The sequence below is a fragment of the Tachypleus tridentatus genome, chromosome 10 (genome assembly GCF_004210375.1).
Source record: "Tachypleus tridentatus isolate NWPU-2018 chromosome 10, ASM421037v1, whole genome shotgun sequence".
Taxonomy (NCBI): Eukaryota; Metazoa; Arthropoda; class Merostomata; order Xiphosura; family Limulidae; genus Tachypleus; species Tachypleus tridentatus.
In genome coordinates this window covers 165,625,442-165,652,013 of record NC_134834.1, presented here as the reverse complement: position 1 = coordinate 165,652,013, position 26,572 = coordinate 165,625,442, and the positions used below count along the sequence as shown (strand labels likewise).

Here is a 26,572-nt window from a genome sequence, read left to right as displayed (position 1 = left end):
CGTAACAGATATTTCTTGATCGTTAGATAGTTTTTATGTACAGTGTAGAGCAGGTGATCTTTAACCTTGTTACACATTTGAATCAACTCGTGTTTTCAGATACCAACTTCTCTTTACCATTGATTCTTGGAACTTCGTACTAAAGGTTTGTGTTTGAATATAATCCTGTTTTTCATAATATTTGTTACTCAAAATTAATCAAGTTATTTATTTGGTATTTTTGTTTCTGTCGTACTTTAAACTCGCGTTGAATTTTTTTCGTTCTTTAACTTTTTGTTATTGGTTTGGTTCAGTTTGGCCTGGTTTCAGGAGGTGAATGTTATTTATTGTATGATAGACAATAATACGTTTTGGATTTTATTATATCCCCCTGAAGCTTATTAGTATGTTAGTTTTGGAACAAACCAGAATAGTGTTGGTGTATTTTGTGTAAAGAGTCTAAACATGTTAGTATTGATCCTGTTTTGGTAGAAACGTCAAAATGGTAAGTCTCAGCGTTCTCTAACTACGTTGTCCTCTATTTGATTAGATCACTGCGCCTGCGTGCTAAGAATGTGCCGAACGAAATTCGTAGCTCGTGAATAGAGAAACAGTAACAGAAGGTGTTCACTACAAATGTACTTTTACTTATCCAAACCTCAAAGAAAGCTGATGACAAGTACAATAATTGACGAACCAGACACTCCTTCAAATTCCTCTTGAAATTAACATCTGAATAGTTTGGAATATAAGCTTTGCCAGGTATTAGAATTGTTACACCAAAAGTAAGTGCTTATATTTAAATGTACTTTAAGGTCTTTTAAATGAATGAGACAATGTATCCCTGTATCGAACTAAATTCACTTGTTCATGCGCAACAAATGGCATACGAAATATCTTACGCTTCATAGAAAAATACTTGATGAGGTGAGCTTCTAATATGGTTCTGTCCGCACCTTCATATTATTGTCATGTTTTTCATGAATAATGTTTTTTAGATTAATAGTAGGGGTTCATTTAGTTAACATATAGTATGAAAAAAAAGTGTGTGAACTATGTTATAATGCATTTGTCATTCAGTATTATCTAAAACACACTTAAGACGAGAATAAACTCCTTGTTTTATCTCATTTTCATTCCATGTAATGTTTTTGTTTTTGCTTATTGTTTGGAAGGGGTAGTAGTGATCCGTCCGTCAGTTATCCTTCTTTGTATGTCAGGTATTTCTAGTTATAGCATTGTTCCGTGTATTAGTTATCCTTTACTGCATATCAGGCATTTCTAGTTATAGTAGTGTTTCTTGTATTAGTTATCATTTATTGCATGATAGGCATTTTTGGTTATAGTAGTGTTCCTTATATTAATTATCGTTCGTTGCATGTAACGTGTTTGTGACTATTAGTGACTGCTTTTTGTGGATGTTAACTAGTTCATCTGCATTGCATATAACATTCTTGTGGTTGAAGAACAAATGTTAACCTTTATCTATGATTATATGAATATCTTTACGTTTAGTTACAAGCGTTCTTTGCATTAATTGTCGTAATTTAGTGTAATATATTTGTGATATTGTGTACTTTCTAGTAGTTTACCCTCACTGCGCGTAAAGTTTAGAGGTTGGTTGTTCAGTAGTCTCACATTTAATACTTTTTCACTGTTACACTCTTTATGATATATTTCATGGAAGTTAAAATTGTGATGGTTCTATCTATATAAGCTATGTGTTAAACATGGACTTATTTACAACATCACCCTTTCAACAATAATTTTAATTTTTTGTCATCTAAACCATTGCCACCTAGGCAATGAAAACTGTAGGGTTACATACACAAAGGGTCAAAAACTTAAATTTTGGCAGCATAAGAGTCATCTGCAGTTTAGACAGTATTACTTTACAAACAGGGTGGTTGCTTTCGGAATGAGCTGCTTTGTGTGGTGGGGGCAAAAGACATAGCTGAGTTCAAGAAAAGATTGGATGAATACATTAGTACTAACGGGTGGTTATAGTTGGAAAGAGTAAGGGACATCTTGATGGGATAATAAGCTCCCTTGCTTCACTTTAAAATTTTATGAATTGTATCTGCATAAGTATACAGTTCTTGTCTTAAGCTTCTTTGTAGACTACTGCTTAAATTATTAGTTCTTCTACATTTGTGTGATGGTTGATGTCCCTGTATTAATCATTTTGAGTCACATGACAGTCTGTTTTAATTAGACATTTACATTTGTAAATCTAATCATTTTTTGACTTATATCAACTTTATTTTATTATTACAACTCAAAACATCATCTGTAGTTATCGTTATTTCACGAATTAGCTCATTGTCATAATGTATTATATTTTTGAAATATTAGGTACCCATGTTATAACAAAATTGTCTTTCCTCTGAATGGAGTCTACATGAGTTTTTCCCTAAGTTTTATTTAACAAACCTATCAGTTGTTCTTTGTAGGGCTAGTTTTCGGTGGTTATCATTTCATCTAAATAAGATAACATAATAGTAGAATGTATCTCTGTACATTTAGTGGTGCGCTTTGAATTAATTTATTTGCATTGTACATAGCACTGTTGTACTTGTTTCTATTTTTGGACTTTTTAATTTGGATCATTCAGTAAAATAACCTTATTCAGTTACGATGAAAGCATTTTATTTCTATGATTACGAGCACGTATTATACGATGCTCACGTAGTACTCTGACCTTACAAATGAACTTACATAACAAATAATGCTAAATGGTCATTACTTTTTTCTGTATTTTCTAAAATCAGGGGTTCGATTCCCTTCGGTGGGCTCAGCAGATAGCCCGACATGGCTTTGCTATAGGAAAACACACAACACACTCTATTTTCTCTCTTCTTTAGCGCTTCGCTGAAACACAAAATCAGTATTCACAATATTGAAGTGACTTACTGACTGACAATAATAGACAAACTAATTCATTCACTCAACCATTGGCCATCAACTATTCGAGTCTAATTGCTTAAGGCTTTTCCTACATTTGCAAGAATATTTTAGTCATAGAACCACATCCATCACGTGATGTCATGCGTCCTACTTATCAAATACAAAAGTCTAAATCAGAAATACATTATACAAAAGTGTTTCCATGTTTCTATATCTTTTGTCATCGCTATAATACATGAACGTAGTTTGTAATATATGCACATCTCGATGGTAGTTTTCATAAAGACACGTCTAATTCTCTTTTATAATTTTGTAACTCTTCTAATACCGGTACGGTCCCCATCTTTCCGTACTGATAAGAATTTCACAGGTTGTTAATTGTTTTGTTTAGACACGTTTTATATTAGGTAATTATGTTTTTCTTCAATAATCCATGTTGCTCTCAACTGTTTTATGTTTTATTATCGCGTTTACTGTTTATGTGTTGATAGTTTCAAACCAAATGTCTTCTTTATTAACACGTATCTGTTGATTGGATTTTTGATCACCAAACACATGTGATTTTACTACTATCATTTATTTATTTGTGCGCATTTTACTAGCAATCGCCTCTTTATTTTCTTAATAATCGTCCAAACGTGTTTTTAACTGTAAATATTCTTGTGTTACTAATAGCAATCGCACGGCTTCAAATGTTTGTTAGTATTTATCTGGTTACGTACAATGGTACGATATATCTGTATTTACCGTGTCATGCGTCTTGATTTGCTTATTCAAAGCCTTTTCTAGCTCACTACTCGTGCTACTTGTTCTAAGTGGTACTGATCGTTTAATAGAACTTCCTAAGGTATCAGTCACAAAAACACAAACCTTAGTACGAATACATTTAAAAACGACCATATGCACTATTATACATACACTTACAATAATTACCAGTTATTTTCGCATGGTTGTATTGAAATTTTATTACACAGTTACTTTTTTATAGTCTTTGAAATTTCTTGGACCCTTGTAATAATAATAAAACAACGTAATTTGACAAAGATGCTCAGAAGACAAAAGTATATCGATTTTTTGCGAGGATCATAGACGTAATATTTGCTTTGTCTAAAATAGAGCCAATTTTCTGAAGCAGTTTAGATATAATTTATTCAAGAAGAGTGCATTGAATTTTGTACCTTACGCAATTAACAAAGTAGTAAAGAGGATTAAGACATTTGACTGCCTGTAACTCTTGAACAGTTTTTCTTCATCATGTTACAGCATGCGTTAAAAAAGCGTTTTACAATATCTTTTCACTTGTCACTTAAAGGTTGCGTGATTGGTTTGTTTTTGAATTTTGCGCAAAGCTACACGAGGGTTATCTGCGCTTGCCATCCCTAAATTTGTAGTGTAAGAGGAAAGACAACTGGTCATCACAACCCACCGCCAACTCTTGGGCTACTCGTTTACCACCGAATAGTGGGATTGCCCATAACATTATAGTGCCCCACAGCTGAATGGGCGAGCATGTTTGGTGTGACGGGATTCTAACCTACTACCTTCGGATTACGAGTCGAGTGCCTTAATCACCTAGCCATGCCGGGCCAAGATTGCGTGAAAAATCATTTATCTACAATATCTAAAATCGTCACATCTAGTGTACCCCTTCAAAGAAAATATGCCCCGCATGACCAGGCAGTTAGAACACTTGACTTCCATCTAAGGGTTGCGGGTTTTAATCCTAGTCCCATCAAATATGCTCGTCATTTCAGCCCTAAGGACGTTATTACGTTACGATTAATCACACTGTTTGTTGTAAAAGATTAGCCCAAGAACTAGCAGTGGATGGTGATGACTAGTTGTCTTCCCTCTTTCACTGCTAAGATAGGGTAAATTATCGAAGATAGCCCTCGTGAAGCTATGCGCGAAGTTCAAAACAAACTAGTCACAGAAAATAAGTTACATATTAAAATAATAGGGTTCAACTGTGATCAATTTATCTATAAGTGTTATACAATAGTTGGATTACTTTTAGCACTTATAGTGTAATATCGATATGAACAAAAATTACGTTTCAGAAATATCTCATTTTTAGATATACTCCAGTTAAAACATCTGTGCTCTTCAGTGAATGACCCATTCATAAAATCGATTAAGTTATTTTTCTTTATCACTTACAAATCAATACTCACTCCGATTATGATGTGTTTTTTATACTCCTAATAAAATACAAGTCCAACAAGAAAGAATTTTAAAGTACAAGAAAAAAAAGATTAGAGTTACTGTACTAGAAAAATAATTATGTGGCAAACTAGTGGCTGAATAAACCGTTGTCTTACAGCAATTTTAACTAGTTGTATGTATCTTCAAAATTTATTGCAATGCATCTGTCTTTGCTACTCGTGTTAAATTAAAGAATTGGAAGGAAATTGAAATAAAACATTTAGTAGAAATGTGAAAAACTAACATCTAATTAAAAACTTTCACCGGCATTAAATTTTATCATTATTTATTTCTTTTTTTAAGGAGGACAAATTATGTCATACAATGTGTATTTATTTTGTTAACGTTTTCTACCTATATTACCATCTCAAAAATGATTTACTCCTTAAGTTATCATTAACAGCCACATATTCTGTCAATTTCTCCTAACCACGTGTCTGTCTATAACACAACCTCCAGAGAGTTGTTACTGAATTTTTTTAAATGCATTGGTATTTTTAAGATAGATGTTTAAGGAATTTAAAGAAATAAAAACTTCTGTTAATCTAAAGTTCACTCAGCTTGCAAGATTTACTAATTATAATCTCATCGAATAGTCAGGTTGAATAATCAAACAAAAACGATTTGTCTCTGAATATCTTCTTTAGATAGAATCAAAATATTAATATAAAAAATGCAAAAGTAATAAACGACGACAATCAGTTAGTTTAACTACTTTCGACCAGTGAATAATAAAATGTTTTTGGTCGAAACTATTCTTTTCAAAACGTAGTTTTTACTTCACAGTTGAAAGGTTGCTAGCTTTATAAAGATGGCTTCTAATATAAACCGTAAGGATGTAAGTAATAAACCTACTGATGCCTGCTAAGGTAACAGCTAGTACTAAAAATGAATGCTAACATATTAGAAACATAAAAGAAGAAAGCATGGTTAATGTCAAATCCGATCTTTAATTCTGGAGTAAAAAAAATAATTTGTCTTTTCAGATGGAAACGTAAGGAAACTGAATACTTTTAGACACAATATCTGAATATTTGAAAACAAAGTTGAAGTGAAATTCATTATTACAGTTACCTGAATTATTTAGTTGTGTTATAATTCCTGGTCATGCGGGGCATATTTGAAAAGAAAGTTGAAGTGAAATTCACTGTTACAATTACCTGAATTATTTAGTTGTGTTATATATATAATTTTCTTTCTGTTCTTTGTAATGGATGTTATTTTGTCTTAATAAATATATTTATATATGTTTATATTCTAATCTCGAAAAGCTTTGAACTGAATAAGTACATGATAAGTAACTATATATGAAGAAATATAAGACCCAACAAATTGATAGTTTTCATTCATCCATTTTTCCTTTGAGTGACTATTGTTTCGATTATATACATATATATATACATACAAAAGTTTCACACGTAAATTTTATCGTTACCTAATTAGGATCGCTGATTATTTTCTTGCTTCGAAAGTTATTAACAGACGTTAGGAGAGGTAGGAAGGTATATTGTTTTATAAACAGTAAGTAGTTGTTAAGTGTTAGTATAGTGTTTTTCGTTATATCGTGAGCAGAAAAATAGGGAAGGGAAAGATAATTTTCAGGAGCAAAAGGTCCTTGCTTGTTTGTTTCTTTGAGCAAAGCCATATAGGGTTATCTACTGTGTCCACAGAGGGAAATCAAACCCCCCTGATTTTAGCGTTGTAAAATCACAGAATTATCGATGATCTACTAAGAGAGAGGGGACAGAAACATTTTATACCTTATTTCTTATATATATATTAATAAAGACTCGCCACAGAAAACTAGAGATGCCTCTACGAAGTAGAGCAGTTTTGTGTCTAGTGTGTTAGTGTATTACATTAACGGTAAATTTTAATTCATGATATGAAAGTGTATTTAATATCATTAATTCTACTAGTTGGCCCAGATAAAATGATTCAATAATCACTGTATGGTAGTTAAAATAATCGTGGTTTTTAGCAATGGTAGTGTTCTGTATGGTTTACGTGTAATTTATCTTTATATGATAGAATGGGAGAAGGATAACGTTAAATGTGACCATTGGGATACACTCAAACAAGTATTAGTGAATTAATAAATTAAAATTATCTTAATGTATGAGTGGAGTCAGTTAAGTGATTAGTAAACGTTAATAAGTTTATATGACTAGATCTGTGAATTCATTATTATGCTTTTCATAACTTCCACCCGTCTATACACACAAAATATTTGGTTTGTTTTTTTTAATTTCGCGCAAAACTACTCGAGGGCTATCTGCGCATGCCGTCCCTAATTTTCCAGTGAAAGATTAGAGGAAAGGCAGCTAGTCGTCAACACCCACCGCTAATTCTTGGGCTACTCTTTTATCAAGGAATAGTGGGTTTGATCATCACTTTATAACGTCCCCACAGTCTTTAAAATATCAAGTGGTGCCTCATTTAACAATGTTTTAATTTATACTGCTTAGTTAAAAAAGAACAAGACCTTTTGGTTCTTGTTTACTACTGTCTTTATTATTATTACTTACAGTTAAAACATTTATGAAACGCTATTTCTCAGTATTTCTTTCTAAAAAGAGCAATGAACCCGATTGGAGCGCAGTTGCTAAATTTGCAATTTCTATTCAAGAACAGTATTCACCAGAGAGTCATTACCTGGAAAAATTAAGTGTTTCATGCTATAGAAACATTAATTTTACGTTATATGCATAGCTGTATAGGAGTTAATGTTGTTTAACTGAATGTATAATGAAACCATCAGACAAGTTCTATGAACAATTAATGCTGTTCTTTTTCCATAAATATTAGTGGCAGTACCTTTAGCTTTTGTATACATTCATTATTGTAGTTTTTATTCGAATATATATTGTATGCTTAAAACAAACAAAGAGCAAATTAGTTTTGAGACAGTATAGAGAAAAGAGAACAGAATATTTTCTCAGAATTATCATTTGATCAATGAAAACTGGATCACTTTACAGCTTTGTTGTGCATTGCCATCAGACTTGAATATTTTTTTAGAAAAGCTTTCATTCTTATTATATTAGAAACTATTCCTCCCAAAGTAATTTCTTTAGAGCCCCACCACCAATGGCACAGTGGTATTTCTGCGGACTTTCATCGCTAGAAACCGTGTTTCGATACCCGTGGTGGGAAGAGCATAGATAGCTCGATGTGCAGCTTTATGCTTCATTCTAAACAAGAAAATCCTTTAGAACTAGCTTTCCAAAATACCTCTAAGAGAAATATTTTACCAAAAGATTCAAGAGATGGTATGAATGCTTGGTGCTGAATGAAACTAAGACATCTTCCTGTTGAACAGTGGTAAGTTGATAAACTTATAATACTAAAATCTGGTGTTTCATTCTCTACGGTGGGCGCAACAGATTGTCCAATGTGGCTTTGCTCAAAAACAAAGACAAACAAAATAAGACTAGAGGTGACTAAATATTGTTTTTTGAAAACTTAAAAATAAAATACAAAAAGAATATTAATTCGATTAGATAAGATTATTTGAATATATTTTAAAGAAACGTATTTTATCTTAATCACTGAACTTAATTCGGAGTTTATATTGAGTTTATTCAAAATACATCATGGCATGACAATTGCTTTATCTATTGGAACCTTGGTTGTCTAACTGTAATATAGTAAACATTTTTATACACAAACAGAAGTTGACTAATCTTAGATAACTACATGATTTTTGCCCACAAGAATGAAAAACTAAAAAATGGAATAGTAACTCACACGTATCTTCTGCAGAAGACATAGCCTGTACCTACATGTGGTATTGACTGATACAATAGGTGGAATTAAAATTTAACTGTCAACAGGCTAGGTCAGCAGTTTCATTTATTATGGAATTAGCTCAAACAATCAGTCAATAGTTAAGACGCTAATTCACCAATGTATCTTACTATTTAATTAGTCCACATATCTAGTCAATAGTCAAGGTGCTAGTCTATAGTTTTACATATTATAGGTTTAGCTCCACAACCTAGTGAAGATGCGAACTGACCAATGTAATTTGATATTGAATTAATTCATATGTCTTATCAATGTCAAGGCGCTAGACCACAGTGTTGTTATAAGATAGTCCAAATGTCTTGTGAAGACAAAGAATGTTATTTAATATAGGATTGATTTAAATGTTTATTGAATAGTCAAGGCGCTAGACACAGTGATATTTATTACAATTGTCAAGTTTGTAGCCAACAGTCACTGTCTCATTGTCTTATCAACAACTTATCGAACGAATTAAATTATCAAAAGCAAAAGAAAGGAAATATTTTTATTCACATTATTACCATGAAAATTAGATTAAAACGTTCAATAAAATTGGGAAATCGTAAAAAACAGTAAATTTAGGATCTACGCAGAACTTATGATAATAAGCAGAAGCTAAAATATGGTTGAAAACCAAGGCAATCCTGTTATATATATGATTCATAAAAGCATCTAAAAATGCAATTATTTGATTTTTTTTTAATTTTCTAGTTACCATATTCAAAAAATGATGCAAAATAAATAATTATAAGTTTTAAGTTTTTTCTTTGGGCATGGTAATTACAAACAGTTTTTTTTTTGGTTATTGTTAGGATAAAGTTGCTTAATTTTTTTATACCTAATTTACGTGTGGTTTGTTTCGTTCCTGGTTGTGGAATGGAGAAGAATTTATTATATTTGCCATTAAAGCTACAGTAAGTCAAAAGAACTTGTGTGCTTAACTTATTATATTAGACATAATGTATTTAAAAGTCACTTCCACTGTTAAAACAGCTATGTTAAGAAATTCGATAGGTAAACCAATTTGATTGTGCAGTAGAATTTTTGTTTGTTTTGCTTTCGAATTTCGCGCAAAGCTACACGAGAACTTTCTGCGCTAGCCGACCTAACTTAGCATGAGACTAGAAGGAAGGCAGCTGGTCATCACAACCCACCGCCAACTATTGGGCAACTCTTTTACTAACGAATAGTGGGATTGTTGTAACTTTATAACGCCCCCACGACTGAAAGGGTGAGCATGTTTGGGTGTGATGGGAATTTGAATCCGCAACCCTCGGATTACGAATCCAGCGCCTTAGACATCCGGCCATACCGGACCCATGCATAAGATAACATGCACATCCCAGAGACATGTTATATACTGTTTGAATATGAGCTTGGATCCTGGCTTTAATATCAATCAGTACTTACTAATAATGTGGTCACGATGTCATCGTGATACAACACATGAGTGTATGCACTTAGAGAACAAATTATTGACATTATTTATGTGAAGTAGGAATATATTTAAGCCTGAAAGGAACTAAGAGAAAATACAATAGTAATAACTTGAATAAACTATACACATATTTCATAAGTTTTAATGGCCAAGTGTAAATCAGGGAATTCGTGACTCGTGTGTGACACGTTGCAGCAAAAAACGCACTCGCACCTTGGGGTCATAAATATACAACAAGAATTACGTTCAAATCCAGTCATTTGATCTGACAAGATTTGACGGTGGGTGCAGCTGGACATCTCTCAAGTCTGTTGAGTCAAAATAAGGAACGGCTATGTACAGGTTGCCACTTTATAGCCTTGCGAGAAATTCCAAAGCAAACAAACAAAATCTCAAAGTTCTTTTCAAATGTAATGGTGTTGATGTCACGCGTTTTAGAAATGACCCTAGAGATTACATCCTTCCTTTGATTAATGAAGATTTGACATGTATACAAATCTTTTAATAATAATAATTGAAACAGAAAATTTGTTATTCCATGTTCTAATAAGATTCTCTTTTCTTAGTAGTTTCATCTCAATACCTAAACAGTTGGCACTAGACATCCGTATGGAAGACACAATTAGTTGTAGGTTTAATTAATGGATTTTTAAATCTTTTTTTAGAAGTTTGCAGATTTTCAAAACTTTTATAAATTTATTATAATTTTTGTATATAAAAGCTAACTTGGTTGATGTTTGTTGTTTTTTAATTTCGCGCAAAGCTACACGAGGGCTATCTGCGCTTGCCGTCCCTAATTTAGCAGTGTAAGACTAGAGGGAAGGCTGCTAGTCATCACCATCTACCGCCAACTCTTGGGCTACTCTTTTATGAACGAATAGTAGAATTGACCGTCATATTGTAAAGCCCCCACGGCGAGCATGTTTGGTTTGACGGGGATTCGAACCCGCGACCCTCGGATTATGAGTCGAGTGCCTTAACCACCTGGCCATGTCGGGCCTTATCTTGTTTGATAAACTTTCTACTGTTTAAAGTTAATATTCACCGTTAATAAAAAGTAAACAAATTTATCTTAAGTATCAATATATAGCATGTAGTAATAAGTGTTATTGAAATGTTTTTTATTGCAACTCTTAGATCTATAAGTTTATTCTTTGAAAATGCGACTTCATTTTCAAACCATGACGAAGCGCCTGCCAAAGAAGAAATTTGTATATGTGAGTTTTTACTTTGACTCAATGCTAAACCCCTCTCATGTTAAATCCATGTATATCCATAAAGCCAATTTTTCATATTCAGAGATACGTGGTTTTGAAACTAAAAAGTTCATGACTTATAAACTATGATATCTTGAAATGAGAGAGACGATATTGGAATATAATAAAATACTATCGTTATAGTACATTTCGTATTCTAAAATTCCTAAAATTAAATTTTCTCACATGCTTCCAAAGTTAGATGAATTATTCTCTCAGACGTACTTAATAAATGTATTAGAATTAATAAATGTATTAGCAAAGCTGCATCTGCTGCGCCCACCGCTAGGAATCGGAACCCTGATTTTAAGGTTGTAAATCCGAAGACTTTTCCTTATTCTACCGGAGGTCATGCGAGTACTTGTTGCATAATTATTAAGTTTAATTTTTACACAGAACTCTGAGAATTTACATTATTCTGTTTTGCTTTGAAACTAAATCATTTCTGAGATATGGCCCGGCATGGCCAGATGGGTTAAGACGTTCTACTCGTAATTTGAGGGTCGCTGGTTCGAATCTCCGTCGCACCAAATATGCTTGCCCTTACAGCCATGTGGGCGTTATAATGTGACGGTGAATCCCACTATTTGTTGGTAAAAGAGTAGCCCAAGAGTTGGCGGTGGGTGGTGATGACTAGCTGCCTTCCCTCTAGTCTTACACTGCTAAATTATGGACGGCTAGCACAGATATCCCTCATGTAGCTTTGGGCGAAATTTTAAAACAAACAAACCTTTTAAAGATTATTTGATTTTTTACAGTTTATTTTCGGTTCCTGTTAGTCATATGTCTAAAAAGGAAATACCAGATCCACTTTATAATTTTTATCAAGCTATACCTAGATTTATTATTTCACATCAGACAATAAGAGACATATTCTGTGGGTGTCAGATTATTTACAGGTACTAAACATGAGCGCTTATAACTTTACTAATATCAAACAAACCACATTTCACCACCAACACCCCTAAAGAAAATAATAAATAGCTATTGCTATCGAAAATTTTATCGAACGTTACATCTAACATCGTTCTTAAATGAACTGGATAGCTGGAAGTAAGTGGATAAACAGGGGAGGAAACATGGAGCACGTAATATTTTTTTATATAAAATAATGATATTTCAAGTTTGGTTCTAACATGATTTGAATGTTTGTATTTCTAATATCTTTTTATATTCAGCAGAAAGTATTACTGGTTGTTATTATTAACATTTTATTTTGAGTATGATATCCCATGTTTTGTATAGTGCGTGCGTTAAACAATAACAAAAATGGTGCTGCTTTAGTTTCCTTAATGCAATCTGTTATCTGGCATTCACGGGAAATCAACATCCGTATCTTATCGTTGTAATCTCATGAAAGTTTGAAACGGTTCATTGAAATTAATTCTAAGCTTTAATGCAATTGTAACCAAAATATGAAATGACAAACGTTTGTTATTTGTACAGTATTTCATCAGAGGATGCTGGAAATTTATTTCTTTAGAAAATTCATATTATTTTATCTTCTTAGGCACACATTGTACATGATTGAGGACACTACTTAGTTTAGAAATTATTCGTGCGCCTAAGTTAGGAAGACATGGCCAGATTTTTAAGGCACTCGACTCGTAATCTGAGGGTTTGAATACCCATCACACCAAACATGCTCGCTCTTTCAGCCGCGATGGCACTATAATGTTACGGTCAATCCCACTATTCGTTGGTAAAAGAGTAGCCTAAGAGTTGGCTTTGCGCGAAATTCAAAATAAACCAAACCTAATTTACGGTAAATCAAAATGGCTTTACGCTGAAAGGAAGTTTTATCTCCGTAATTAAATATTAGTAATAACTAAAGCCTTCAAATAAATTTTCGAAATCAATGGACATATGTTTCTTTTTTTTTGCTCATTGTATATAAAAAAATGAATTTGTATTAGCCCTTATTAACTGCTAGCAAAAGATGTAATAAAAATATAATTTATGGAAATACTTGTATCATCTGACAAATTCGTGAAAAATAAGAATACTCCTGTGAAAACATAGATTATTTTACAATGTATATTACAGAAAAACCAAGTTTCCGATGTATATTTTCATAATATTTCTGGTATCCCTTTGGAATAAGATAGTGTCTGCAAGATAAAAAAAATAATCAAAAGTTGACACATTACTTTGATTCTGAAAAATATGGTACACGGTATTACATTAAACGAATCGTTTGGTTGAAATATGTGTTTTTTCTAATTACCATACTTGCAAAATAGAAGTATGTAAGGTCTGATTCAAATGGGTTTTACACTAAGAAAGTAGCATTAAGTGATTGAAAGAGTAATACCATGGATATGAATGTTTTTTTTTTGGATTTCTATTATCGTCGCGTAATATGATATTGATATGATTTTAGTTATAACTTCTTCGTCATGGCGGGATATGCCTAGACGATAGATGTTCTAGTAAATAGATTTCATTTGTATCTTGGGATCGATTTTCGAGCGTCATATCAAACAACTACTTGCTTATAGCTTATTTATTTTTGTTGCTACGTGACGGAGTTAAACTTGAGTAATTTCTTCTAAGAAGTCGTATTCTTCCAAGTGATTCGTAAAGACCAATCAGATTCCTTTATTTTTGACGTATTTCTGTGGGGCTGGTATGAAGAAGGAAAGGACGAAGAGGAATATTGAAGTGTATTTATGGACTTAACAAAAAATGTTATCTATTGAAAGGAGCTTCTTCGAAATATACAATAAAAATAAACTTTAAAATCTGGCTAAATGATAAATCTCAATAATATATATCATGTTTGTATAAGGAACCTCAGGAATAACTTATTTTTTAAGAATCTTGTACATTATATTCGTCTATTTGGAGGCAAAATATATTGTGCGGCAGGAAGAAATTCCACAAAGTGAACATAACTGATATACGAATAAACGAGAATGTATATGAGCTCAAATGAAGTGCGTTTTACTTTAACCTCATAGAGATGCTAATACATATCGAAGTGGAATGTTATGCCTTTCCTTTATTCATGTATTCACCATCACAACTCTATAATAACATTTATTATACAGGTGTATCATGTAACCCCTTATCCGATGGATGAGCTTTGTGAGTGCCTTTTTCTTCTTTTATCAAGAAATGTTCTAGAGAAATCTTTATCTAACATGTTAGTTATGTTAAAATCCAGTTTATTCCAAGTATTTTCACATATGCTATATAAGTATTTTGTTGTTGTTGGAAGGATAATGCATTTTAAAAAAATATGTGAATGTTTTATGTCACAGATCTTTAACAATAACGCTTTGAAATTTGTTATATGTGTGTGTTTGTATGTATTCATATAATTCTTTCTGTGTAAGTATATTTGATATACCGCATAAAATATTGTAAGTTGCTCCAATGCACTGATATCATGAAAATTTACTTGAGATTTGGTTATTTTGCTACTGTCACCTAGCGGCACAGCGATATGCCTGCTGATTTACAACATTAGAAACCGGGTTTCGATACCTGTTATAAGGAAAGTACAGATAGCCTATTGTGTAGTTTCGTGCTTAACCTACAAAAAAAAAGAAAAATCTCGCTGTTTTAATACATTTATTTATTTTCCCATTTGGTTTTATCTGCGTTTCGGTTGTAATGTTGTTCCTGTTAATTGTAATTTACTGAGAACATTGTTAAACTTCAGCCTCTAAAACCAAAATATTACTAAATGAGTCGTAGAATGTTTTCCATGCTTTAACATTTTTAGTGCAAAGACTAATCTCTGGTGAAATATTTCTTTCATAATCATCTGAAAATATAACAATTGACGTCGCACTTGTAATCATAAACTGTCACAGAACAAATTGATGAGAAAATATTGCGTGTAAATTTTATTGTACATAGTAAATTATAGTGTAAGCAAACCACAAACATACAGCAAAATCCTACGCGTCAGTGTCAAGATAAGAAAACATACATGTACAAAATCATTATAAAGTTTCTTGTCGTGTTCAAACATCAATAAATATAATGCTGTTCATCATAGAGGGATAACCTTTGGTGGATATACCAATGCTGTCACGTGGAACACAAATCCATCACTACCGGATATGATCACAAGAGGGTGCTAAATGTGACCATAATTCACCCAACGACAATCTGGATCCTTGAGATAATGTAACAGATAGCTGATGGAAGTCGTCCAATATTAATCTTGACTAAAAGTTTTGGATGACCCACTTGATGACTTGAGTGATGCCATCGAATAGTGGCATTGATATAAACACCATTCACGTCCCGCATTGCTACATTCACCAGATAACGTGATACATAACCTGAAATACTGTAAGACGTCCAACATCTGTACTTGTCGTTATACGCTGTATTTCAAATCTGTTATGGTAGAAAATACGTCATAACGCACTCAAATACTTGAGGTAAGCCCATAACCAAAATTTAGCAGAGGTAGAACCTGCAGAAATTGTTGTCTTTAAGCCTTAGTTGGAACAACATCTTGTATGAAGATCGTTTCACAAAAAATTATATTACGTGAAATGTAGAAAGTTCATGCTCCAAATTTCACCTGTAACTTACCCTATTTTTAAAATGTGTTATCTGCTTCTAATAGTTACATAATATTGTTCTTGCATAGTATTACGACTATAGGATGTTATCGTTACATCAGTAATACTTTCATTCCATCATCAGTGATTACAAAGAACAGTTCTAACATTTGAAACTACATCTTAGGAGTCTGTTCTATGGATACAAGCATTGAATATGCTTGGTGTTACGTAAGTAGAAGCATATCTTTCGATCGGTGTCGCAAGTGACAAATTAACCTCAATTCTGAATTTGTCTTTCTCATCGTCTCGATAGCTTATCTACCAAATATTATATCTCTCTGATGATATTTTTCGAGTTATGTGTGTCGAAGTAGGAATACTAAATTTATAATAATTTCAGGTATTGAACATTAACTTGTGAATAAACCTGAATAAAAACTTAAAAATCATCAAAATATTTCACATTTTCTATGAACATGAAAACAAACAACACATAAATGTCATATTAACTTGAGAAACAGATATAAAACACCTCTTATATAGACAGCAAATATAAAGCAACCACATTCATTCTTCGGAGATGTCAATTCACCACCCTGCAACGCATCAACCTGCTTACCTAATGTGACATTCTTTTATTTCGAGGTAACCAAGGAATGAGTTTTGTAAGAAAGCTAATGACATTGTTCAGGATGTACAGTTACCTATAGGAGTAATCCGTGATGACTTACAAAAAAGAAAATATAATTTTCTGCAATAAGACAATACTTTTTTTTATTGATACCGATGTATTACAAACACGGTCTATAAATTAATCCCATAACCTAGAGACGTTTTATTTGATTTGTCTTATACACGCGAAAATTGTACAGCAATAGGTTGCTGTGAGCCAAAAGCATAATATTACACAGAGAAGGTGTCTTGTGACCAATTGTTATTATTTTATGATTCTTGCGTATCTCTGGTCTAACAGAAAGTTTTCATAACGCTAGTTTTGAACATAGTAAATGATGTAATATCCTTATGGTATCATCGTTTTATTAGTCTCGTAAAATACATACTCCTTTGGCTTTGCCCAGTACTTAATTAACACTGTAATATATTATTTTGATAATTCAAGCATGGCCTCGTTGTTAAATTATCAGGTTGGGAGATCCGAGAATTTCGGATGCGAGTCATCATGGCCTGATATGGCCTGGTGGTTAGGCCGCTTGATTCACAATCTTTATGGGGCTGAATCGAAACTCGAATTGCTCACTTTTTCTACCATAGGAGTGTAATAATGTTAGATTCAATCCTATTATTCTTAGGTAAGAGCTGGTAGTGGGTGGTATTTACAAGCTAGCTTCGTGCATCTAGTATATCAGTTCTAAGTTAGTGACTGCTGCTGTAGCTAGTTCTTTAGTTGTTGTCTTACCAAGTACACTTTGATCTTTCAGTTGTTCAAATGTTATAAGAGTGGCAATCAGTACTATTATAGCATTAATCTAACCACTTCTGATGGCTGATACTGGCTTTTGGGTTCCTTTTCACGAATTACCAGTTCAAAATTTGGAACCATGGAGTTTTTCACTTGGTCATTTTCCCATTATTTCGTTCAGATGAACAAGGATACAAAATATTTATTACATAATAACTTGCCCTCTGAAGTGACGTCAGCTGAACGTGACTATCTTCTTTCATTCACAAAGTTACGAAGTATTTTAATATATGGTAATTTTATAGTTTTATAATAAAAAAATGCTTATAGTACTATACTTTTGCTTTTTTGCGAGTATAAGTTTAAGTAAACTTTCCGAACCAACCAGCTAACTGCATTCTGATTGATGAGAAGGTTTTTTCAGCCTTGAAAACGTGTTTAAAATTCTTCCTTTTATTAAAAAAATCAAACATGATTGTTTTCAGGTGTTAACTTCTTACTCAGAATAGTTTTTCGATTCAAAGAATGTGTATAAGTTCAGCCTTTTTATTTGTGTTTAGGTTTTCGACTAATAATGAGATTATTTTTTTCTTTTACAGTCCTGATATCATGTGCGGAATCTGATTTTTAATTTATATTCAGGATTAAAATTCCTGATGAGAAGAAGTGTTTTTTTTTTTCAGTCAAGAGATCGTGTTTGGAATTAAGGTCTTTTTATTTGTATTCAGTTTTCAAATTCTTAATGAGAGTTTTTGAGTGTTTTTCAATCCGAAGTAAGTGTTTGGAATTAACCATTTGATTTGTGTTCAGGTTTCTAGTTCACAGTAAGAAGAGTTTTTCAGTCCAGCGTCCGTGTGTGAAATCAACCTTTTTGTTTGTGTTCGGTTTTCAAGTTCTTAGAAGATTTCTGTGAGACCAGAGGTTTATCTGGTATCAGCATTTTCATTAAACTTTGAAATGAGCAACTAATATCAAGTAGTTACTCTAACTATATAGTTGCTAGTTTTGTGTACTTGTTTTTAATTTTACGAATTATAAATCCATCATAAAATAGGTGAGCGCAATATTAATTTATGAAAATATGCAAAGTAAATAAAACAATTACATGTATTTTTTAGAAGGGCGTGCTTAGCGTGATGCCCTCTACCAGAAATTAAATAGCTAAAGTATAGCGTTGTAAGGTAAAGTCCATCCAGTTCTAGATATTTATACATCGATTCAGCTGTCTTGAGTAGAAATTTAAGTTAAACTCTTCAATTACAACTTTCGGCGTTACATTTTGCTCGGAGAATTGTTTCTGTTTGTTTTGAATTTCGTGCAAGGCTACACGAGGGCTATCTCCGCTAACCATCCCTAATTTAGCAGTGTAAAACTGGGAGAAAAGCAGCTAGCCATTAACACCAACTGCCAACTTTTGGGCTACTCTTTTACCAACGAATAGTGGGATTGACTGTAACATTATATCTCCCTGACTGCTGAAAGGGCGAGCATGTTTAGTGTGACGGGGATATGAACTAAGTCGAGTGCCTTAACTATCTGGCCATGCCGTGTCTAGAGAATTGTTTTAAAATAATATATTAATTTTTATAAAATAAACTTTTGGTCAAAAAGTGATATTGTATTTACCATCTAAGCGTTTCCTAATTATAGCATCTATTGATTCAAGGTTATTAACTCTGAATTGCAATACTGTGTTACAATAACTGAATATTTGGTTTAATCTTTTATGGTGAACAAGTAATTGAAACGGTATCTCAGTTGGCAGGAACTAAAAGAACTAATATTACATATTTGCACTTGTCTGCAGGGTTCAAAAGTCTTCTCATGATTCAAAGAGGTCTCCATACACTGGTCAATTTTCTCAATTACTTCGATAGCTACCCCACGGAGATCCTATGAAAAAACACGTTATTACATTCGACTGATCACGTTCGCCACTTTTGATCCTGCTAACTTGTGTCGTTTCATCGATCATTCTTTGGTGACTTGACTTGGGAGGATCAAGTTCACTCTGGACTTTTACATTCCTCTTTGACTGTTGATTTAGTTAGTGAGTTTTTTGGATGAGACCTACTTTAATTCTTCAGTAGAGTTCGACCAAGTAACTCGGAAAACTTATTATTACATCATGCAGCTATTGGATGCATGTTAAAATAATTCGTTCGCACTGCTAGCGGCCCTTTTTAGGCCATGTCTTTAACTTCGGGGTTTTTAGTTGTTTTTTTTTATATATACATACTTTTGTGTTTATTCTTTCTTTGTCAGCATAAAGTTTTGTTCACACAAATAGTTCCGTACATATAATGTAAAAACATGCAGAACTGAACTTGTTTTGATATATAAAAACTCTTTTAAAATAAAATTAGCACCATATCTAGATACCATTTTCCCCAGTAGAGGTGGCCAAAGGTTGCAAAAGGGGTTTACTAGATTTAGTGGTGAGAGGTAACGCTTGTATGATAACGCTTATCAGTGTTTATAATCATGCAATGTTGTTAAATTGTTTGCGGAAGTGATCTGTCGATCTATCCTGAAGTTTGTCTGACAACATTAAGATGCTTGCGTAAAAATGTTGTGTTTGTGTATATTAGGAAATTTGTATGCTTTAGTGTTATTGAATTTTGTATTGTTTATAACTCTTATATGTGTGATTTGGGTACATTTAACGATGCTGGGCAGGCATACCCTACCACTTGACGTTTGTAAATTTCATATATTTTAAGTATGTTTTCGTATGTAGAGCCATTGTTGTTGCCATTCAGGCGTCGTACATAATTCGTTCTTTGCAAGAATTTGTTTATATGCTTAGTCCAGTTTTTAGTTTAGAATTGTAGGTTAGAATCAAGAATTTGGTAAATGCGACCACCTGGAGAAAAATTCCTACTGACTGGCGAGTATGAGCTGAATATCGTTTCAAACATGGAGCCCCTGGGATCCAGAGATAGACCAGAAATACAAATCGAATGCTAGATTCGGATTCACGACCCTCAAAACCTACCCTTACACTTCATAATGCCCGAGTGACATTGGAAGTGGGTCTGAAATAGTTACGAACACCCATAGTTTACCTGTCAAGTTTACACGCAAATAAATTCACATGTAACATGAATTAATATACAATATACAAGTATTTTACTTCTCATTAATCTATTCTAATGATAATTTTCGTGCTTTTGATTACGTCATATCCACTCTTCATTGTCTGTTTGTATGTCTTATTTGTGTCATACGTAGTTCTTAATTTTTAGAAAATAAAAATAAGTACCCTAATCCATCTGTTGGTTAAATAGGGTGGAATTTTGAGTTTCTGAGAGAAACAAATTAAGCATTATTGAGGCTACCAGTTCGGATAAAGTAATAATGTACTTGATAACGTCAATCAATTATCATTTAATTATACAACCGAAATAATTCTGAAATTAATTGTAGTATTTTCGTCATTACAAGTCGAATGTTTCACAAATAGGTTCTGGATCCGAGATCTAAAAAGATCTGGTAGAAATTAAGCACTGATTTGTGAAGATCTTTATGCAGAAGATAACGCTCAGTTTCACAGAACACTATATTTAGACGAAAAGAAATAAATATTGTGTTAAGACAAACCAGAAAAGTCATCCAAACAGAAAGTTCCACAAAGCCATATCTTACAAACAACAAGTAGAAACGCACGACTATCCGAAAAAAATGCTTTCCGAATGCTGTACCATCTTTGACATTTCCTGATAGGCTTATAGGTAAATACCAAGTTCGATTCATGATGTTAGAGAAACATCAGATGTAGAAGTCTTGATAGAAAGCGCTAATTTTTTATTTAATTTCTACCAAGTTTGATTGATAGCCGTCAAAGCTGTGTACATGAAATTGGACACAAAGACGTACAACGGTTTTCATGGATGTTAAAGATGGTCGTATCAAAAAGGCGACCTTTATGAAACTCACCAGGGTCCATACGGACTCGTGCAAAGTTTAGTTGAGATCAGTTTAAAAATGTAGACGTAAAAAACAAAAGCACAGACAACACTGAAAATACGGCTAGGTAGTTTAGCTTACTAGCGCAGAAGTAATTACTGGAAAAATATAGTTTAATGAATATTTATTTTTCATTACCATGAAACACTAATGAATATTTATAAGTTATTGCACGACTACAGATATAACACGTGCATAGGCTGAACATTTATTAAGATATACAAGTTCCTGTAAGTGAACTTTACTAATGTTGCCCGACGTTTAGATATGATTCTTATTTCAATTTCTCTATGTTTTACGTGGACTAAACAACTTGTAGATTTAGGTAAATTGTTCAAAGCAAATATTGGTCTATTTGTAGAGAAAAACATTGAAACGGACGTAATTTCAATGAACCAAAGAAACCATTAAAAAAACATTTAATTATAAAATCGCTTTTGACAAATTCTAATTAATATAAAAGCTGTAAAACAGTTAATACTCAGTACAATCTCAATGTAATTTCACGATTTCACAAGAATTATAGAACCCTAATGACTCAGTTGTAAATTTAAGAATTTATTATGCTAAAAATCTGGTCTCGATACCCGCGGCCCGACATGTACAGGTTGTTAAAACGCTCGACTTGTAACCAGAGGATCGTGAGTTCGAATTTCAGTCACAGCAAACATGCTTGCCCTCTCAGCCGTGAGGGCGTTACAATGTTACAGTCAATCCCACTATTCGTTGGTAAAAAAGGAGCCCAAGGGTTGACAGTGGGTAGTGATACGTAGCTGCCTTCCCTCTACTCTTACACTGCTAAATTAGGTAACGGCTAGCGCAGACAGCCCTCGTGTAGCTTTGCGCGAAATTCAAAAACAAACAATCGATACCCATGGTGGATACGGCACAGCAGATAGCTAAGTGTAACTTTATGCTTGACAACAACGAAACAAATCAATAATTATAACTGATTATATAAATTTTTTAGTGCAAGTTTTCTGAAAGATACATTGTATTTTCAAGATATTTTGCCTTCTTTAGAACATTAGGATGTTTCATACAGGAAACAAGCTATTCCAATAATTTTTGTTAGAATTTTTTCGAATAGCATCACAAACCAGCTTTTGGGATCACATCTATCGAAGTTTCAAGCTTGAGCTGGTAGCGAAGAAAATATTATTACAAGTTTCGACAGGGTTTCATCATTATTAAGTACCTGTGTTAAAGTTGTAACACTTTGTTACCCATTTCAACCGTCTCTAAGCTATATTAGTCTGAAAGTGGGTTTTCTTGTCTTCAAATCTATTGAGGTGCTAACAGTTGTTTTCGTTCCATTACAGATCTAGACCATCACTAGCTTTATTTTCCATATTCCTGTTTTTCTGTTTAACAGAAACAGAGTGACGTAGTTGCTACATTACTTGACAGCTTTCCAAGATGGCCAGGTGATTAGGGTGTTCGACTCGTAATCTCAGGGTCTCGGGTGCGAATCGCCCGTTACACCAAACATGCTAGCTCTTTCAGTCAGGGGGGGCGTTATAACGTAACGGTCAATCGTACTGTACGTTGGTAAAATATTAGCCCAAGCGTTAGTGGTGGGTAGTGATGATCAACTGCCTTCCCTTTAGTCTAGTCTTACACTGTTAAATTAGGGACGGCTAGCGCAGATAGCCCTCGTGTAGCTTTGAGCAAAATTAGAAACCTGGATGGCCAGTATTGAAAGTGTAATTAATACGTGTATGATTCCTTTTTATTTGTTTATTTTTGTGACCTGAATGTTTCATTTATTTTTCACATAAATATAATTATATTTTAACTACACAACGTTGAATAAAAAACGTAAAACTGGCTACTTTGTCTCAATGATTGCATGGTTGATTATTTCGTTGAACCGGATTCTTATTAGACTTGATGAATTAATTGATGTGTTTCATTTGTAATGAGCACTAGTTTTCAAATACGTTGTTAAGAAAACACAACCAATGGGCTAAAGGTTTATTTGTGTTTAAGTGCAAAGCTACATAATGAGATACCTGCAGTGGAAAAGCGGTAACTTTACGGACTTATAACCCTAAAACCCCGGGTTCAATTCCCCGCAGAGAACACAGCAAACAACCCAACGTAACTTTGCTATAAAAGGGACACTCAAATCTACTACAGGTATCGAAATCAGATTTGGGGTGAATAAACCCTCAATCTTAAGGCTAAACACGTCAGGATAATTTTATTTGTCTTTTGTCTCATCAGCTATTTTTTTATGTTTATACACTTATACGTATTGTGATATTTTTCAACGTTTATAAAATATAACAACGCATAAATATGAGAACAATAAAGATCATTGTTGTACGTTTTCCTTTTTAGATCTTTGTAAGGAAATAGAAACCTTAACGTGTTGACTTTTGTTTCTACATTGTTAGAAGTAATTCCCTGTGTGAAATGAAATACGAAATTGATATTTGTGTTGAAATTTGTAAATATGAATTCAACCTAAAGATTATCTTCTAGGGTTAACAATAGTGAGGCAGGAGATACAGGGAATTAGGCTATTACAGAGATGCCAACCATTACGATTTTGGTGTATACATTACGACTATACGCTCATACAGACAAATATTACGACTTGTTGCAACTCCCAAATTATTATATATTATATAGGCCTATACAATAAAGTGATAAATTGTTCTCCCAGGGCGTGAAAGGTGTGAAAAGAAAATTTCTAGTGAGATACAAATAAATTTTGATAATAAATAAAAAACATAGTCCAAATGGCTACTTGTGATAATCATGTTTGTGCTTAAAATAATAAAAATATATTTGTATCTCCGACGTCTACCACTAGTTTGAGTACGGTGCTTCTCCATACTGGGTACGTGGGGGAATCCATAGTTACGTCATCAATGCTTATCAGCCAATCAGCGCTCGCGTAGATGGGTATTTCTCGTTTTTTAATAGGCATAGAAACACCAATGCGATTGTTCACAGATGGAAAAAAAAGAAGTCTCGTTCACCAGATTGTCTTGTTTCTGGCAAATCTAAAAGGACTAAAACTGTGAAAGGGCTCTGTCTACAATCATTACACTTAGTTATCTGAAATAGTTGGCATCTCTGCTATTATTTATTAGGGTTAGCTAAAACCCACTGCAGTTGTTGAACAGTTGTAGGAGAACTGCTTTACCCAGCCATATCTTCTTATATTAATATAACTTACTAAACTAATAATAATAACACATATTTCTTGTATTTTACAGAAGAATGAATTATCTAAAGAATCAACTGCCAGGACAACAAATATTGTGGAAGATTTCTTTTCAAAACGGCAACTTTTTGGACTTTTTTGAGACGAAAGATTCATAACTTACAGTTCGTAGTTGAACATTGTTATTTTATTACAATAAACAAAATTTAATATAAAACCTATGCTATTTTCTACTATTTAAACAGATTTAGATAATTCATTCTTTTGCGAAATGCAAGAAGTACGTGTTGTTTTTTAGTCAGTTATGTAATAAGATATGGTTGGAAGGTGGGACAGTTTTTCTACAGGGACAGTAGCCAGGTTATTCTGTTGAGCACAGATTAAGATTAATAAATGTATTTTCAGATTAAAGATGTATGCACACATTTATCTGTGCTGAACTATCTAATTATGTCAGTTACTTGCGATAGTGAAAAGCCAACCATATAATATATACCTTTAGTCAAAGGAATTTTTCATGATGACATAAAACTACTACTCTTTGCTACTTTTTAATAGAATGGGCTATAAGCGTTCCTTTCACTCTGGGGATCGAACCATAGATTTCAGCTGCATAAGCCCGTAAACGTATTGCTTACCCACCAGCGTATATGATACAAAATTAAATGTATATTTCATCAATACAAAGCTTTTTACACATAATTAATGAGCTGATCAGTTTTGTTACAACAAAACATAACATGATATTAAATACGCTCATAACATCGAGAACGGGAATCAAAATGCAATACTTTCTGTAAAATCAAAAACAATTGCAGTTTTTATTTTAAACTTCCCTATATTTTTCAGCAAGTTTATAGTTGTTGTTATTTTCTCTTCACAGAAACAGTGTGTCATGTCTTCACGGCTGTTGTTTCAAATATGTATACTTAAGATGAAACTTTATCATTTAGATGGCGCCAATTGTACTTCCATCCGTAGAGCACATATTAAGCAATTGTGAACTATTAACTTTCGTTTCGAAAACGTGTAGTTCAGGCCTTCGTGCATTATTTTATTATATCGCAGAAAATCCCAGGCGACTACATTGTTGTTCAAACTAAGCAACGTAAATAAAATGCAATAACTTCTCATGGTTGAGACAAGAGTAAAAACAGTAAGCGTGACTGAGAACTATACAACATGAAATAACCATTTATAAATATCGTGCTTTTTTTTAAAAGAAAATTATTACTGCTTTCCCTATGTGTTATATTATTCATTTTATTCACAGTTTTAATTATTTCACTGTTAAATATTATACTATTTTTCTTTAGTAAAAACTAAAATATTTGCGCATGTGTTAATTACAACATGAGAAACAAAAATATATTAATAATTACAATGTTTATCTTGATTGTTTAGTCTTAAATGTAACTACAATAGTCACTTATTTTTTTAACAACAAACAATTAGATTGGCCGTTACGGTTGAGAGGGCAAGCATGTTTGGTGACGACCCATAAACTGTTAGTCAAGCACCCCTAACTTGAGGCCATGACAGACTCGCACATATTAACGGTATTAAGTAAGTGATTAAATTATTATTAGGTGGCTTAATATGTAAATAATTTTTATAACAGTTAGTGTTAAACTATGTAATTGACATTAAAGATACGTCCCCTGGTGGGATGGACTTACATCGCTAAAATCAGGGGTTCTACTCCCCTCGGTAGATACAGCAGATGGCCTGATGTGGCTCTGCTATAAAAATACACACATATTCAAGATACATCCCATCTCCATCCCAGATAAGTAGTTAACATTTACTACTTCCATAACAACAAATAATTTGTTTTCTTACTTATAACAATGAACTGAAAGTTTGAAATCTATCCTGATGAGTAAAAGATGGTTT

General features: G+C 33.0%; 1 protein-coding gene across 1 annotated transcript in view; it reads left to right on the top strand.

Moving 5' to 3' along the window:
* The first annotated feature begins 542 nt into the window (after positions 1-542).
* LOC143230847 (GTPase-activating Rap/Ran-GAP domain-like protein 3) overlaps positions 543-26,572 on the top strand; it is a 390,350-nt gene continuing 364,320 nt past the window's right edge. The window contains exon 1 of the mRNA XM_076465094.1: positions 543-764. The gene's annotated coding sequence lies outside the window, so the exon portion shown is untranslated. The remainder of the gene's footprint in view (positions 765-26,572) is intronic.